The sequence below is a fragment of the Rhinoderma darwinii genome, chromosome 1 (assembly GCF_050947455.1).
Source record: "Rhinoderma darwinii isolate aRhiDar2 chromosome 1, aRhiDar2.hap1, whole genome shotgun sequence".
Classification (NCBI taxonomy): Eukaryota; Metazoa; Chordata; class Amphibia; order Anura; family Rhinodermatidae; genus Rhinoderma; species Rhinoderma darwinii.
This window is the reverse complement of record NC_134687.1, coordinates 130997367-131016457: the sequence shown is the minus strand read 5'-3', so window position 1 is coordinate 131016457 and position 19091 is coordinate 130997367. Positions and strand designations below refer to the sequence as shown.

The following is a 19091-nucleotide window of genomic DNA, read 5'->3' as shown; positions in this document are numbered from 1 at the left end:
ATAAGCAAGTTGCGTGACTACTATGTATAATGGCAGATATAAGAACAGGCAGTAGAATCAGTATGCATGTGCAAAGCTTTTACAATGACCTATCAGCAACGTAGCCATCATTACAAAAATAAGTCACAATCCCTTCTTTGACAGCTGTAAATGTATCTTATATATAATACAGCCAAGAAATATTGTGTACAACCTCTATATGTTGGGTCTTCTTGCTTCCCTCTGCTGGTTTCTGTAAATGCACAATTTTTCTTTCCATGCTTACTGAGTGGGCGGTCTCTTCCTGGCGTGATGTCATAGCTGTTCTGAGTGCTCTGAGCCATTCACATGTCAGATGTTTGACTAAGACACTACCTGGGAAATTGCAGCTGTGTCCCCCTCCTCCCCCTCCATATCTTCTATTTACTGTGTCACTCTAAAGATATTTTTTGGGCGAGGTAAGAAAGTTTCTCATCATTCACAGAGAGCCTGTATGAAAAGAGGAACTTTAGGCTGCTGGAAGGTAAGGAATACTTCACTTTACCTAAATAAGATATGTTACTCAGTTTCATATTCATATGAACTAATGGTTTATGAAAAAATTAAGCTATGATGAGCATTGAGTAATCCATGAAAGTCAGGGGAACGGAGATGTAATTTAGCTTTTAAAGTGATCAGGCATCTTTTGGTGAAAACCCTCTTTTCTAGTTTCCCTCACTGTGCGTCAGTACTCCGATACAAAGATCCTGAAATCTTGGTGTAGTTGATTCGATATCACTATTATTGCACCTGTTGGAAGCATTTTTTTTTAATTCTTCGAATAGCTGACATATCACTGTGAAATAAACATGTTGCTTTTTTCATAACACATTTAATATACACATTTCATTTTTTAATTTTTTTATGAGACCAGAAGTTGCAAATGAACTAAATCTCACGCTTGGTTCACTACCATAAAGACTAGTAAATTCATTGCGCCCCACACACAATGGACAATATAAAATATATAAAGTATGTTCAAGCCATGTTTTTTGCTTATGATTCATAGGATTTCTATGACCAGCATTATAGATTACATACTTACATTACATGTATCGTACCTGAGTGCCTGAGAGTGAACAGGAAAAATATCCCTGCCCCAAGGAGTTGGCATAAAGTCAGTGCTTGACAGCATTTGTGCCAAGAACCTGTAAACAGGGGTAAACAGAAGCCTGTGCCATGTTTACCTTATCATGTTCCTCTGATTATTACTTAATCCATGAAGATCTATCTCAATGTGTTGAAAGGAGGAGGATGACGGGACAGCTGCATGCTTGTTTACATTCATGTTCCTAGTCACATACCCTACGCAATATAATCACACAGGGGGCACGTAGATCATTTTATTTTCCATAGAAAATGTAGAGGTATATAATAGAAATGAGATGGGTTTAGTCCCATTGTATGTGCAGTATAAGGGAATCCCAGTCTTTTTTTTACTTCACCATGGTATGACCAATACTGGCAAAATACTTCAATATTTACTTAAAGCGTACCTAACCTTTCAGGGAACTTTTCAGAGTAAGCTGTCATATGTGTGTACATGAGGAATAACACTATTTCTGGCCATTATATGACTTGTATTCTGCATTTTTTAGCAGTTTTCCCCTCTGCAGGCTCTAGCTCTAATCTTCAGTTTTCTCTGAACTAGTGTTAGGGCATGGCCCCACGTGGCGGTTTTCTTCCGCAACCGTCCGTATCAATGCTGCACAGAATCTGCGTTGCAGATTCTGTGGCGGATCTGCCCAAAATGTGCAGTAAATTGATGCGGACTAGCTGCTGCGTATTGCGGTGAAAGTACTTCCCTTCTCTCTATCAGTGCAGGATAGAGAGAAGGGACAGCACTTTCCCTAGTGAAAGTAAAAGAATTTCATACTTACCAGCCGTTGTCTTGGTGATGCGTCCCTCTTTCGGCATCCAGCCCGACCTCCCTGGATGACGCGGCAGTCCATGTGACCGCTGCAGCCTGTGATTGGCTGCAGCCATCACTTAGACTGAAACGTCATCCTGGGAAGCCGGACTGGAGAAAGAAGCAGGGAGTTCTCGGTAAGTATGAACTTCTATTTTTTTTACAAGTTGATGTATATTGTGATCGGTAGTCACTGTCCAGGGTGCTGAAACAGTTACTGCCGATCGCTTAACTCTTTCAGCACCCTGGACAGTGACTATTTACTGACGTCGCCTAGCAACGCTCCCATAATTACGGGTGCACACACGTAGTCACCCGTAATTACAGGAGCCCCATTGACTTCCTCAGTCTGGCTGTAGACCTAGAAATACATAGGTCCAGCCAGAATGAAGAAATGTCATGTTAAAAAAGCAATATTCATCCGCAGCACACATAACATGTACATGACATCTGCGGACTTCATTGCGGAATTTAGAATCTCCATTGAAGTCAATGGAGAACTTCCGCAATGAGTCCGCAACCAGTGCGCCACTGGTCCGCAACATCCATTGTATGCTGCGGACACCAAATTCCGCACCGCAGCCTATGCTCCGCAGCGGAATTTTCCGCCTCGTCTAAACCAAGCCTACTAAAAAGAAGTGGAAGGCAATGGAGAAACGGGTCCGCTGCGGATTAACGCTGCGCAGTGTCCGCAGCGGATTAACGCTGCGGAGTGTCCGCAGCGGAATTCCAGAGCAATTCCGCCATGTGGGGCTTTGCCCTTAGGCTGGGTTCACACGACCTATTTTCAGGCGTAAACGAGGCGTATTATGCCTCGATTTACGCCTGAAAATACGGCTACAATACGTCGGCAAACATCTGCCCATTCATTTGAATGGGTTTGCCGACGTACTGTGCCGACGACCTGTCATTTACGCGTCGTCGTTTGACAGCTGTCAAACGACGACGTGTAAAATGACTGCCTCGTCAAAGAAGTGCAAGACACTTCTTTGAAACGTAATTTGAGCCGTTTTTCATTGAATTCAATGAAAAACAGCTCAAATGTTCGGCCGTCAAAGACGCCTCGCAAAATGCGAGGAGGAGCATTTACGTCTGAAACGACGCAGCTGTTTTCTCCTGAAAACAGTCTGTCTTTTCAGACGTAAAAGCCAGTTCTCGTGTGCACATACCCTTAGGAGCCTAACTGCTATCATGTCTTCTATAAACTGCAGACAGAGGAGAATCCTGCTCTCCTATCGCTATCTATCACATAGAGTGGCGTAACAACCGCTGTGGCAGCCATAGCAGCTGCTACGGGGCCCGCGGCATGAGGGGGCCCGTGCCGCCCACTGTCTTGGCCCCCCATGTCCGGTGGCACTGCTCGCAGCCACTATGGCTGCTACAGCGGTAGCAACGCTACATCCTAAGGACTCAGATACTATTGAACCCTATGGCATTGCAGTGAGGTTGCTTCCTACTCTGCCATTTACTAGGCTCCCTGCGCAGGCCAGCGTGATGACATCACTGGATCACGCCGGCCTACGATAGGATCCCGTCAGCAATGACTCGCTCTGTTCGTCGCGGGAACGGGGCCTAGGTGAGTATGAATTGTTTTTGTTTTATTTGTTTGGGGGTTACTATATGGCGCTATCTACAGGAGGGGGGTTGCTATATGGTGCTATCTACAGGAGGGGGGGCTTTATGGGGCTATCTACAGGGGAAGCTGTATTGCGCTCTCTACAGGGGGCTGTATGGTGCTATCTACAGGGGAAGCCGTATGGCACTATCTACACGGGGGTGTATAGCGCTATCTACAGGGGCGGGGTATATGGCACTATCTACAGGGGGGGCCGTATGGCGCTATCTACAGAGGTGCCTTATGGTGCTATCTACAGGGGGCTGCACGGCGCTATCTACATGGGGGCTGTATGATAAGATCTACAGGGGGGCTGTATGGCACTCTCTACAGGGGGGGCTGTATGGCACTATCTACAGGGCTTCTTTATGGTGACATCTACAAGGGGCTGTATGGCACTATCTACAAGGGGAGGTGGGGTGCGCTATCTACAAGTGGGGAGCGACACTGTCTACAGCGGGGCTGTATAGCACTGTCTATAGGGGGCTGTATAGCACTGTCTACAGGAGGGCAGCATGGCACAATCTACAGGGGGGCACTATCTACAGGAGGCACTGTCTACAAGGGGGGCTGTGTGTGGCACCTAGGGGAGGTGGGCCCAGTCAAACGTTTGCTATGGGGCCCAGTCTTTCCTAGTTACGCCCCTGATCACACACACACAAACACACACACACACTAGTACTAGTATATATAAAAGTGACATATAACTCTTACCAGCAGCCTATTTTTCTCACTCTGTTCCCTCCTCCTGCTCCCCCTTCCCTTTCCATAGACTTTTAGTGGCTGCAGTGCCTGTGTCTGTATCTCTCTCTCCCTCTCTCTCTCTCTCTCTCTCTCTCTGCTACTGCTTACCCCTCCACTCTCCATAGGCATCTATGGACACGCTGTGAAGATACTGGAGTGTGCATTGGCAGAGACACCCCCCACAAGAAACTCCAACTCTGAATTGTTTAAAAGAAACAAACTTAAGGTTTAGGAGTGGATGATACTGTGGCAAGACCTTAAACAAGACATTAAGGCCTTATTCACACGAACGTGTCCGTTTTGCGCGTGCAAAAAATGCTGCATTTTGCGCACGCAAAAGTTTAGTGGGGCATCTGTATATGGTGCGTGGCTGCGTGATTTGCGCTGCCGGCATCATTAAGACACTCTGTTTTTATGTTTACAAACATAAAAGCAGGAGGTGCTTTTCTGTTTTCCTTCACTTATTTTACTACTGTAGCTCGAATCACGCGTGGCACCCGGAAGTGCTTCCGTGTGCCGAGCGCGATTTGCACGCATTAATTGACTTCAAATGTGTGCGTGCTGCGCGAAAAACGGGCAAGTATAGGACATGTCGTGAGTTTTATGCAGCGGACATACGCTGCGTGAAAATCACGACCTGTCAGAACGGCCCCATTGACTTACATAAGTCCGTGCGACACGGGTGATTTCCACTCGCGTAGCAGGGACATAAAACGCGTTCGTGTGAATAAGGCCTTATGCTCGAAAACCCTCCAATGTAGCCAAATGAAAAGAATTTGGCAAAATTCCTCCACAGCGATGTAAAAGACTCATTGCAAGTTATCGAAATATTTAATTGCAGTTGTTATTGCCAAGGGTGGCACAACCAATTATTAGGTTTAGGGGGTGTAGCGGCCACGGCGCGGACCGTCGGGATTACTCACCCCCCGAAGGCCGCAGCACAGCACTGTGCTTTTCAATAAGGTATATGTAATACTGTTCTTAAATGGTATGTACACCTTTGCAACCAATTTTATTTTTATTATTCCAATACATCCAAAATAAGAAATAAAGCAACTGCTAATAATCTTGTTAAAACTTTTCCTACCATTTTTTGTCAATAGCTTCTATGCAGACATATGTGTTTCCATGGTAATAAACCATAGCATTTAGATATCCATTATATATATATCAGAGAAAGCAGCTGCACTCAGTCTCGGTGAGAGAAAGCTTACATATGTGAACGGGTGCCAGCAAGCAGTCCAGATCCAGGGACTGTATCAATATTCAAGAGAAATAAATCTTGCAGCACTCCAACAGGAGGAGTGAAAAAACTGTGATTTATTCAAGCCAACATATGGCGGTGCAACATTTCAGTCCAACATTAGGACTTTTTTCAAGCATGAAAAAAGTCCTAATGTTGGACTGAAACGTTGCACCGCCATATGTTGGCTTGAATAAATCACTGTTTTTTCATTCATCCTGTTGGAGTGCTGCAAGCTTTATTTCTCTTGTATATATATATATATATATATATATATATATATATATATATATATATATATATATATATATATTCATGTGGGCCCGGTTTGACTGCAGTATGCCGTTTTTGATGCAGTTTTTTAACCAAAGCCAGAAGTAAATCCAGCAGAAAGGAAAGATCCTTCCTTTATACTTCCCCTTCATTTTGGATCCACTTCTGGCTCTGGTTTCAAAAACGGCATCAAAAACTGCACCAAAAGCTGCGGTGTGTGATTCCAGCCTTAGGTTTTCTTATATTATGTCACAGTATGGCAATTTTGCGTGTTCACTGTATAGCAGTAATATATCACCCATGTATGTTGTTTTCATGTAATCTCTGTAATTAAACGCTATGTAAACCTTTGAAGACTTTTAATTTTTTTACTAAAACAATGTATGGTAGTGTTTAATGTAACTTTGTAATGCCCCATACACACGAACATGCTTTTGCGGCCGCAATTCTCCCAAAAATCCACGGGAGAATTGCGGTCCCATTCATTCCTATGGGGTCATGCACACAACCGTGGTTTCCACGGACCATGCATGGCCCGGGAGCCTGGACTGCAGAAAGAACGGGCAAGCCTTATTACGGCCGCATTCTGCGGTCCAGGCTCATTGAAAATAATGGCCGCGGCCATGTGCACGGCTCAGGACTTGCGAGCGGCTCGCAGCTGACACTCCGCTGCCAGCCGATCCGAAAATCCCAGCCGTGCACATTGCTACAGTCGTGTGCATGAGGCCTAATTGGTTTTTATTTAAAATAAAATAACTTTTTGAAATACAGCTTCTATGTATCTTGGACACATAGAGGCTGTATCTTGCGCTAAAAACCCGAATCTGGCAGATCAGCGGGACTGACAGGTCAGCGTGTCTCTGACTTTTTTTAAATAAAAAACAATTACAAAGTTTCATTAAACACTATAATACATTGTTTTAGTAAAAAAATGAATAAAGAAAAGTCTTCAAAGGTTTACATAGCCTTTGAAGGCTAGGTACACATTCGAAAATGATTTTTTTAAATAATAAGGTTAATTACTGTGTTTTTTGCAACTTTATAATTAGTTTTTATTAAAAACTATTTTTACAATTTGAGATAAATCTGCTCTGTATCCTGTATACAGAACAGCTGTATCGTGCGCGAAAACCTGAATCCATCAGGACCGCGGGACCAATGAAAACTACAGATTGTCCCGCAACAAATAAGCTCTCACACGGCTCCGGTGGTGAAAAAAATTAAAAAGTTCTGGCTCTCAGAATATGGCGATGCAAAATGTGCAGTGTTCCAAAAGCGGATAAAATCGGGCATCATTTATCAGTGCGACACTGGCCATACATCTATGAATTATTATTTATTTACCGCATTATTATACCTTCTTATTATGCCCTGATGTACTGTGACCAGCCTACATGTGCCCCCACATTATAATCTGAAATACCAGTAAAACCCAAAACTACTACCAAGCAAAATCTGCGCTCCAAAAGCAAAATGGCGCTCCCTCCCTTCTGAGCCCTGCAGCATGCCCAAACAGCAGTTTGTGCCCACATATATGGCATCGCCATACCCAGGAGAACCCTCTTAACGTTTTATGAGGTATTTGTCTTCAGTGGCACAAACTGGGCACAACATATTATGCACTAAAATGGTATATCAGTGGAAAATTGCAATATTCACACCATCCGCTTTGAATTAACCCCTTTACGCACTATGACTTAATAGCACGTCATGGTGCGGGGTTTGATGTATGGAGAGGGCTCACGTGCTGAGCCCGCTCAATACGCTGCGGGTGTCAGCTGTGTATTACAGCTGACACCCCGGACTAACGGACAGGAACAGCAATCGTGCAGTTACAGAAGCCTGTAAAAATAACAATATACTGCAATACATTTGTATTGCAGTATATTGTACCAGCGATCCAATGATCGCTGGTTCAAGTCCCCTAAGGGGACTAATAAAATGTGTAGAAGAATTAAAGTTATTAGTAGTGAGAAAGAAAAAAGTTTAAAGTTAAAAAAACAAACCTTTTCCCACTTTTCTTCTAAAGTAATGTAAAAAAAGAAATAAAATTGGTATCGCTACGTCCGTAAAAGGCCGAACTATTATAATATACCATTATTTAACTCGCACAGTGAACACAGTAAAAAACGTAAGTAATTTAAACCGCCTAAATCGCAGTTTTTTTGTCGCTTTAGCTCTCAAAATAAAATGTAATACAACTTTTTCATCAGTTTTTATGTACCAAAAAATGGTACCAATAAAAACTACAGCTCGTCCCGCAAAAAATAAGACTTCCCACTGCTCAATCAACCGAAAAAAAAAGGTTACGGCTCTCAGAATGTGGTGAAACAAAACAATTTTTATTTTAACAAATACATTTTTCTTCGTAAAAGTAGTATAATACAAAAAAAATCTATATAAATGTGCTATCCCCGTAATTGGTATCACCGTAATTGTATTGAGCAGCAGTATAAAGTAAAGTTTTAGTTTTTACTGCACGGTGAAGTTGTAAAAACGAAACCCCCAAAAAATGGAATCAGATTTTTTTCCTATATCAGCCTGCAAATAATTTTTTTTTCAGTTTCCCAGTACATTTTATGGCACTTTAAATGGTGTTAGGGCGGGTTCACACATGGCGGAATTGCACTTAAATTCCGCTGCGGACACTCCGCAGCGTTAATCCGCAGCGGAGCCGTTTCTACATTGACTTTCACTTTAATTTAGCAGTGTTCGTTTACACGATGCGTACAATTCCGCTGCGGAGCATAGGCTGCGGAGCGGAATTTGGTGTCCGCAGCATGCTCTGTCTGTTGCGGAGCAGTGGCGGACTCATGGCGGAATTTCTCCATTGACTTCAATGGAGATTCAAAGTTCCGCAATGAAGTCCGCAGCTGTCATGCACATGTCATGTGTGCTGCGGATGCGTCTTGCTTTTTTTACTTGACATTTCTTCATTCTGGCTGGACCTATGTATTTCTAGGTCTACAGCCAGACTGAGGAAGTCAATGGGGCTCCCGTAATGACGGGAGCGTTGCTAGGAGACGTCAGTAAATAGTCACTGTCCAGGGTGCTGAAAGAGTTAAGCGATCGGCAGTAACTGTTTCTGCACCCGGGACAGTGACTACCGATCCCAATATACATGTATCTGTAAAAAAAAATGAAGTTCGTACTTACCGAGAACTCCCTGTTTCTGTCTCCAGTCCGGCCTCCCAGGATGACGTTTCAGTGTAAGTGACGGCTGCAGCCAATCACAGGCCAAGCACAGGCTGCAGCGGTCACATGGACTGGCGCGTCATCCAGGGAGGTCGGGCTGGATGCCGAAGGAGGGACGCGTCATAAAGACAACGGGCGGTAAGTATGAATTTCTTTTACTTTCACTAGGGAAAGTGCTGTCCCTTCTCTCTATCCTGCACTGATAGGGAGAAGGGAAGCACTTTTCCCGCAGTCCGCAGCAGCTAGTCCGCATCAATTTTCTGCACATTTTGTGCAGATCCGCAGCCGTAATCCGCAACCCGGATTAGGTGCGGCATTGATGCGGACAGTTGCGGAGGAATTCCGCCATGTGTGGTCATGCCCTTAATAGAAACTACAACTCCTCCCGCAAGAAATAAGCCCTCACACCACTCTACTGACTGAAAAAGAAAAAAGTTATGGCCCTTGGAAGGCGGAGAGTGAAAAACAAAAATAAGAAAACAAAAAATGGATCAGTCCTGAAAGGGTTAATTCATTTCTAATGAAAAAAAATATATATGACCACATGTGGGGTATTTCCGTACTCGGGTGAAATTGCTTTACGAAAATTGGTTGTTTTTTTCTCCTTTATCCCTTGTGAAAATGAGAAAATTCAGGCTGGGTTCACACGACCTATTTTCAGACGTAAACGAGGCGTATTATGCCTTGTTTTACGTCTGAAAATAGGGCTACAATACGTCGGCAAACATCTGCCCATTCATTTGAATGGGTTTGCCGACGTACTGTGCAGACGACCTGTCATTTACGCGTCGTCGTTTGACAGCTGTCAAACGACGACGCGTAAAAATACAGCCTCGTCAAAAGAAGTGCAGGACACTTCTTTCAGACGTAATTTGAGCCGTACTTCATTGAACTCAATGAAGCACAGCTCAAAATTTACGGCTGTCAGAGAAGCCTCGCAAAATGCGAGGAGGAGGAATTACGGCTGAAACGAGGCAGCTGTTTTCTCCTGAAAACAGTGTGTCATTTCAGCTGTAAAAGCCTCTCATCGTGGAAACATTATTTCTGCACTCTTTTTGGCAATATTATGTCAGCCCTGTATGGCTTTAGCATGTGGGCACTATATGGTAGTATTATGTGAGCACTGTATGGTGTTATTAAGTGGGCACTTTCAAAATTGGAGCTTTCCTGTATGGAAATTGGACTCATGACCCCAAAGTGCAGCATAAAATCAAATGAGCAAGTTCTTGTGGATCAGTTTAAGGCCTTATTCACAAGAACGTGTTTTACGTCCGTGCTACGCGAGTGGAAATCACGCGCGTCGCACGGACTTATGTAAGTCAATGGGGCCGTTCTGACAGGTCGTGATTTTCATGCAGCGTGTGTCCGCTGTGTAAAACTCACGACATGTCCTATACTTGCCCGTTTTTCGCGCAGCACGCATCCATTGAAGTCAATCGGTGCGTGCAAATCGCGCTCGGCACACGGAAGCACTTCCGGGTGCCGCGCGTGATTCGCGCTACAGTAGTAAAACAAATGAATGAAAACAGAAAAGCACCTCTTGTTTTTATGTTTGTAAACATAAAAACAGAGTGTCTTAATAATGCCGGCTGCGTGAAAATCACGCAGCCGCGCACCATTTACAGATGCCACACTGAAAACGGACACGTTCGTGTGAATAAGGCCTTAGTGTGAATCCACATTAAAAAATAAAAGTCGAGTGATCTGAGCTAGTTTGAAGGAGGCATGGTCATCGATGCTAGACTAGCCAGGTCCAGTTTTTCAAAAACTGCCAACCTTGTGGAATTTTTTCGTGCAATGGTGTCGAGGGTATACTGAGTTTAGTGTGATCGAGGAAAAACATCCACCTAAAGGGGATCCTGTGGACGTCAATAACTCGTCGACGCAAGGGGTCAAGAATCTTTTTGACAGACAAGCGGTGCACAGTCAAGCAAATTTCAGCCAAATACAACAATGGTGCTCCAACGAATGTGTCCAAATGCACAAATCATCGTTCCTTAGCATGGATGAGCTATTACAGCAGTTGGCAAGTTTGAGTGCCATTGCTGTCTAAGGTAAACAGATTGGCAAGATTTCAGTCAGCAAAAGAGCACAAAAACTGAGCAGTGGAAAAACATTTCCCGGTCAGATAAATCTAAATTTCTGTGGCACCATGCAGATAAGGGGGTCAGAATTTGTTGCAAGCAGCATGAATCTTTGAACCCTTCCTGTCAGGTGTCACGATGGGGATTGTTGTGTGGGGAATATTTTCACCTGCCCATTATGTAAATATGGACTTTTCTGTGTGTTTTTTGGGGAATATTTTCTTGGCACACCCTGAGTCCTCTGACACATCATCAACTACAAAAAACCTCTGACTGCTGTGCTTGCCAACAAGGGTTTTGCCACCAAGTATTAAGTCTTGTTTGCCAAAGGGATCAAATACTTATTTCTCTGTGCACAATGCAAATAAATATATATAATTTTGACAATGTGATTTTCTGTTGTTTTTTTTAAAATATATAATCTATCTCTCACTGGTAAAATTAACCTAGCCTAAAAATTCTAGACTGTTCATGTGACTTTTTGTGTTCATTTTTAGTATTTTTTTTGGTGCAAAAATATGTGTTTGTAAGTTATAAAAATACATACCTGCTATAATAATGTTTTATAGTTATCCCAGAAATAAGCTCAGAGGCAAAAATCTCTTCAATAATAATAAAGTAACAATAAAACCCTAGCAAATATAAATAAAGATAACGTGCAATAAATAATGAAATAAATGTACTAAAGTAAAGGTAATTATTGCAAAAACAGGTGTATTTTTATTCACTTGTTACAAAAACAAGTACATTTTTGTACAACAATACTGTCTCTATATTGTAAGATAAATACCACTTTAAATATGCCCTCTAAAGTCATGCTGAACTACAATCTGCTCTCCACTATCGTCAGTAAGCTGTGGAGGGCAACATGGGGTCCATAGAAGTCAATTGATTCTCATTGTTTTAAATGGGCACACTTCCGTGCTTCAAGTATTTACACTGCGTCTCCCCTGGCGATAGCAGATGAATGTGGGGGGGCTATCAGCAGTGAGACCTCTATGATCAGTATCATGAAGCACTAGATTCTGAATTGATAATATTATGCTTATTTGGGTATGCCCAGACGTGGCGGAGTTCTGCATACACTGTCCGCATCAATGCCGCACAGAATCTGCGTTGCAGATTCTGTTGCGGCTCTGCCTAAAATGGGCATTAAATTGATGCGGACTAGCCATTGCGTATTGAGGGGAAGAGGGCTTCCCTTCTCTCTATCGGTGCAGGATAGAGAGAAGGGACAGCCCTATCCCTAGTAAAAGAAAAAGAAATTCATACTTACCCGGCCGTTGCCTTGGTGACTCGTCCCTCTCTTGACATCCAGCCCGACCCTCCTGGATGACGCGGCAGTCCATGTGACAGGACTGCAGCCGTCACTTGGACTGAAACGTCATCCTGGGAGGCCGGACTGGAGGAAGAAGCAGGGAGTTCTCGGTAAGTATGAATAACTATTTTTTTTACAGGTTGATGTCAATTTTGATCGGAAGTCACTGTCCAGGGTGCTGAAACAGTTACTGACGATTGTTTAACTCTTTCAGCATCCTGGACAGTGACTATTTACTGACGTCGCCTAGCAACGCTCCCGTAATTACGGGTGCTCACACGTAGTCACCCGTAATTACGGGAGCCCCATTGACTTCCTCAGTCTTGCTGTAGACCTAGAAATACATAGGTCCAGCCAGAATGAAGAAATGTCATGTTAAAAAACCAATACGCTCCGCAGCACACATAACATGTACATGACATCTGCGGACTTCATTGCGGAATTTAGAATCTCCATTGAAGTCAATGGAGAAATTCCGCAATGAGTCTGCAACAAATCCGCTACACGTCCGCAACAACCAGTGTATGCTGCGGACACCAAATTCCGCACCGCAGCCTATGCTCCACAGCGGAATTGTCCGCAACGTGTAAATGAACCCAACCACAAAGCTGTGGAAGGCAATGGAGAAACGTGTACGCTGCGGATTTCCGCTGCGGACTGTCCGCAGCGGAATTCCAGAGCAATTCCGCCACGTCTGGTCATGCCCTTAGGGTCTGTTCACACTAGTGCTAATGTTATGTTTTGTCAGCTTTCTGTTTCCCCCTGATGTGCAGAATAGCGTAATCGGCTGCGCTATTCTGCCTGGTAATAAAAAACTGAAATCTAATTATATATACTGTATATGGGATCCTTTAGGATCCGTTACAAAACATATGAAAATGGATCTGTCATACAGTATCTGATTAGAAAGCTTGTAAAATCAGGACTTATGATGCAGAAATGTTTAATATATAAAAGCTAGGAAACTAATATAATAATTGAATCAAACTTATAGAAATCTGAAGATGTGACATTTTAGGGGCAACTATTTTTAAGGACAAATTTTAAATTCATGGACTGTCAGTGGAGATTATGTACAACTGTCCACTATGGAAATTAGGTTAGGAGAAACTTTTTAAAATGATCAATTTCTTTGAATGCGGTTTTATAGCTTATATATATACAAAAAGAAAGGCTAAAAATATCTTATAGTGGGATACTCTTTAACATTCATAGATGTCAACAAAACTCTTCTCATGCTTTGTTTTTCAGCATATAACCAGCGACACATGCAATTTTGTAGCTGCAACTTCATGACACAATGGTGTATTGTGACATCATAACAATCTATCACCTTCTAGCTATTAGCCGTACGGCATCAGGACAACTCTGAATGATGGTGGCAGCCTTACAGGTTAATATGTAGCATGGGCAGAGCCGTCTATAAACAGGTAGCAGCCATTGATACCAATGCCATGACACATTTGGACATAACAGCTGCTTATTATTACTTGTACTCACTTAATCATACTGAGTATATTCATTATTCTTAACAGGATATACAAGCAAACTCACATAATTCCTAGAATATGAAACTATGTGGACAAAACTCAATTCCAATCCCACACATCCCTCTATTCTTCTGGTTGTATGAAATAAGGACATGATTTATAATATTTTCTCTCCCATATACAGGAAATGAAGTGTCCCGGATCAGATGGAGCACTGTACAGATGTATTATGAAACCACTGGCCAAATGACTGCTTGGCAGATATTTCATATGAAGCCTCACATAACATGGGGACATGGCGTTCTAAGTCTGGCTCTGCTCTCCATTCAGTAATGGTTATCAATCCTTGTTTTTGTCAGAAATGTACAATGAATAATACCCCTCTCGTATGGAGAACATGCTCTCCAAAGGACTCTTTTTGGCAAAATGGCTTTCCTATTAGCCGCCTATGGGAACATCTTTTGAAAATGCAGCATAATAATTCTACAACATATTATTTACACTCATACAAGCTAAGCATGAAGAGAGCTGTTTTATGCCATGGTAATACAAATGGCTTCATAAAGATGATGGAAACCATCTTTCCTGAGCAAGACTCAGATTTGAATGCATGACTTGTAGGGGACAGAAGGTAATGTGGAATGTTATATATGAAGATCGACAACACTGCTCATTACTAATGGAAGGGGCTCAACACATCTATCTTGTGGCAATGTGTGCATATATTTCGTTAAACATATACCGAATGATGTTTTCTATATTTTAAGATGATAAAGCAAGACGACTACACAATGCAATAACACTGCACTTGTCCATATGCCATACACCGTGGCCATATACAAAACATATGAAAAATTTATATGGACTGCCATTTTACCAATCTCTGCTGTAAGCTGTTCTGCGTGGCAAACCAGAGAAAAAATGATGCCAGCTATGTAAGAGCATTCCTTATATATGTAAGCACTATCAAACGAACCAAACTATATTCTGTAGGTAAGCCCTATCATATAACAGTCACAAGAAAATAAAGGGACCATGTCAGGTTCTTTACAGGTTTCCAACATAAAAGTGTCCAGTAAATCCCATTAAAGGAGTTGTCTGGTTTGGACAGCCCTGTTTCATATTGAAGGACCCTTCAGGCTAGTTCTTGTCTCACTGCTGGGGGTCTCCGGATGGAAAACTACAGTGTTATACCTCATGATATGGATGCAGTCCTTGCTAGAAGCTGCACTGGACAAAGCATTTTGGTTCTAGATATTAGAGAGGATCCTAACATCGTACCACTGTCCGGGAACTAAACAAGAATAGAAAAAAAGAGCCACCAGTGAATATCATTTCTAATATGGGTCCATGGTTTTAAATCATATAATGTTTCGTAGCATAAGAATCTCTCGCTTTAAAGGGACACAATCTCAAAATAAGAACAGAAAACATTTAACACAACACTACTAAACATGATATTCCTATACATGCATCTCAACCTAAAACTGGAAAATTAAGTTTGGTCAGAGTTAAGCTTATTATCCTACCTCCCTCTACCCCCAAGGTTTACAAACAGGAGACAGGATCTGGGCTATTGACCCTAGCTCTGGACTAAAAGGTTCTTTTACACAGGGCCATGTAAATAAGCGCCGATCAACGAGACAGCTCGTTGATCGGCGCTCGTTTGCTCCTTTCACAAGGAGCTATGTATGGGGACAAGCGCTCGTTACTACGATCGCTTGTCCCATACATTTTTATCATGTCCGCAGAACCTATCCCTATTTACACAGGGAGATGTGCTGCCAACAACAATAATATTTTCTGCATTTAAAACGATGCAATCAGCCGATGATTAAAGTATTGAAAAAGCGTGCATCAACACTAAACGGCTGTAGGCTTGCTCCACATCAAACAGACCAAGATCTTGGAATAAAGACGTTTTTATTGCCGTAATCGTGCCTCAAATTTTTCTACTTTCTTCGCTTCTAAGTTATGAACTTAGATGTGATAAATTACAGGAGGATTCTAGGTGTCAGAGACACGCTGTCACTGAACCCGTCAGGTCCGTGGGACTGACGGATTTAGTGAAACGTCCTGGATGCAGCTGCTCTGTATAGAGAATACAGAGCAGCTGTATCTTAAAAAGTAAAAATAATTTTTAATAAAATGTATTTACAAAGTTTATTAACACGCACTAATACAGATTTTTATTAAAAAACAAACAAAAAAACAAAACGCTTTCAAACACTCACATAGCCTTTAAAAGGTATTGAAACACGACTTGGGTTATCAGACAATCCAGAGACACCTATCTGTAGACAGCACTGTTTTGTATTTGGTGCTCCTCATACCACCTAGTTAAATATTGCCTAATGCATAACTGTAATATATAATGTAATGCATAACTAAATAATAAGTATGTGTCCAACCGCTAAGACCTATACCTATCATTAGAATGAAGGAGCCGCAGCTTTAATAAAGCACATCAGTGCTGTGCAGGTACTGCAAGACAGCCCTGTCAAAGTGAAATAGCAGTTCTCCCCAGTCAAGAAAGAGACTGTGCAGAAAAAATGCTCAAGGAGCCACAAGACCCTTATTTTGAGGATCAATTGGGTTGTCCCCCTATGATTTGTAAGTTATGATGTGCCGTAGCGACATGCCAAACATTATATATGCCCTTTAAATGTTAGGATTTGGGCGGAGATATGGTTTAAATATGAATTGATTTTTTTATATATTAATTTAGTATATTTTATACTGTTTTATGTGTTGCAATAAATGGTGGTAAGAACTGCTCCCATATTGTTATTCATTCTAACTCAATTAGAACCTATTGACAGACCATTGGGTAGAAGTGTTCTATATGCATTGCTGCATTGTCGTGAATCCATCCATCTTGCCCATCCACTCTTCAAGTCATGTATAGGTTAAAGTAGATTAAATAAGCATGTACCCTGCACGCAGAAGTGTTCCCAAGCATAATGCTATTTACTCATCCATCTGTCATAGGATGAGAATTCCACACACAATCTTCCCAAGGGACAAAGTATCATGTAGAATTAGAGCATTGTTTGTGTTGGTGCCAGGTCAGCATGGGGACATCAAGAAAATCAGCAAAGTGTGTCCAGGTACAATATATATATATATATATGTATATAATATCAATGTTTTTTTTTTTCAACCTGCACACAACTGTTAGCTGTGAAAGGGATAAATGGCAGTCTGGAGATTCTTGTGAAAACCTCTGAGTGACATGCACAATGAGTTTAGTATATGTCTGTGTGAAATGGATGTGTCTTTAGTTGTGTGTCCGTTTGTGCTGCAGATCTATTAATCATATCCAAAAGCATTGGCAACATGGCATGGCAATCCTCGCCTCCCAGTTTATACAGAACAGAATCATTTACATAAAGTCCTTAAGGCAAATAACTGTTGGGGCTCTAATTTATATCTGATGGAAAATTAGCCGTCATTATGCACTCCATTAGCAGCGTCTTTAATGTGCTTCTAAGCACCATTTGTCAAGCGGCTTGTTAATATCCTTCAAGTCTTTAAAGTTGAGAGCTCATTAAAGACTGCGCGCTGTTATTGATGTAATTTAGATGAGTTTGGAAGAGCAAGTATTCATCGCCTTCAGTGGACAAGTCACCAGAAAGAAGAGGATACCGCTCACCACACAAGCTTTACAGGTTCTACTGGATTTACACAATTTACACTATACTCCCCACACATTATCCTGATTTCTTTATATGAGGCACACAGAGCTTCTTCTATTTGTGACAAGCCATACAAGCAAACTGTTTACAGAACAAAATTACTGTATTTTATTATTACATGTTCTTCTATTAACCCTTATATTAAATCAAGATGAACTACAAACCATAACCCATAGAAGCATGATCGTAACTGTGGCCTAGTGTTTAGTTATTTCTAACAGAGGTATTTTTGAATTTAAAGGGGTTTTCCGAGATAAAATGACTGTGTGTTAATGCTTGTAATTTATAAATGTAAATACAGTTGTAATATACTTACATTTTCCAAATTGGTCCCGTTTCCAGATGCTGCCATGGGGTACTTGACAGGTGACGTCACTCTCTGGCCGCTGTGTTGATTTTGAATTATTTTCCGGGTATACGACACGTCACTTGTGACATGTCATATATGGGCTGTTGTGTTATCGCGAGAAGAGCAGGTACCGCGAGAACAACAGGGACCGCGCATGCGCTTTACGGGCTGTACACGGCACATCACAAATAACGTGTCGTATACCCGTAAAAGAATTGAAGATCAACACAGCGGCCAGAGAGTGACATCCCCCGTCAAGTACCCCACGGCAGCATCTGGAAATGGGGCCAATTTATTTACAATAATAAATTACAAGCATTAACACATAGTTATTTTATCTCGGAAAACCCCTTTAATGGCTATATATGCCTTTGAAGCTTTTTTTTTTTTTTTTTATAAATAGATTAGTCAGTGTGTTTAGAGATACAGCTGTTCTGTGTACTCTATACATAGCAGCTGTATCGTTCGCTTTACACTGAATCCGTCAGTCCCGTGGACCTGCGTGTCTCTGACACACAGGACTCACCTGTAATCTATCACATCTACGTTATGAACTTAGATGTGATCTTTTACAGGTGGATAGCCGACATTGAACCCGGCAGGTCCGTGGGACTGACTGATTCAGTGTAAAGTAAACGATACAGCTGTTCTGTATAGAGAATACAGAACAGCTGTATCTCCAAAAGTACAACAAATTTTGAATAAAAACGAATAAAGATGTTACAGTAATCACACTGACTAATCTATTTATTTAAAATTAAAAAGAAAAGCCGTCAAAAGGTGTATATAGCCTTTAATGGTATTTTGTTGATTTGTGAAAAAAGCTATTTTTTTTGGTCAAAAAAAATAATCTGTTGCTACTGGAAACCATCAGCAAGCAGGGAGCTGCTGATAGATATCATTATAGCTTTATTTATTTCTTTTTTTAAACATATTTTTATTTGATTGTAGGCAAACAAACGAAAAATAACAGGACAAAATAAAATAAATGAAAACATAATAAGAAAAACAAAAATAAACATAAAGTTTGCCCATTGTGGGCCTGCACAACATTGAGCGTGTTAAAGAAGGTAAATATAAAACAGTCATTTAGGTGTCTGGACTTCACTTTTTTCCAGCATGTCAAGGAGAACACCCTTCCCCTGGCTTCAAAGC

General features: G+C 41.7%; 1 long non-coding RNA gene across 1 annotated transcript; it reads left to right on the top strand.

Annotated features, from left to right (window-relative positions):
- Positions 1-344: 344 nt before the first annotated feature.
- On the top strand, positions 345-18961 carry LOC142737249 (uncharacterized). Its single transcript, XR_012880572.1, has 5 exons — positions 345-502; positions 13651-13829; positions 14074-14520; positions 16881-16999; positions 18888-18961. It is a non-coding gene; the product is annotated as an uncharacterized LOC142737249 (long non-coding RNA).
- The last annotated feature ends 130 nt before the right edge of the window (positions 18962-19091 follow it).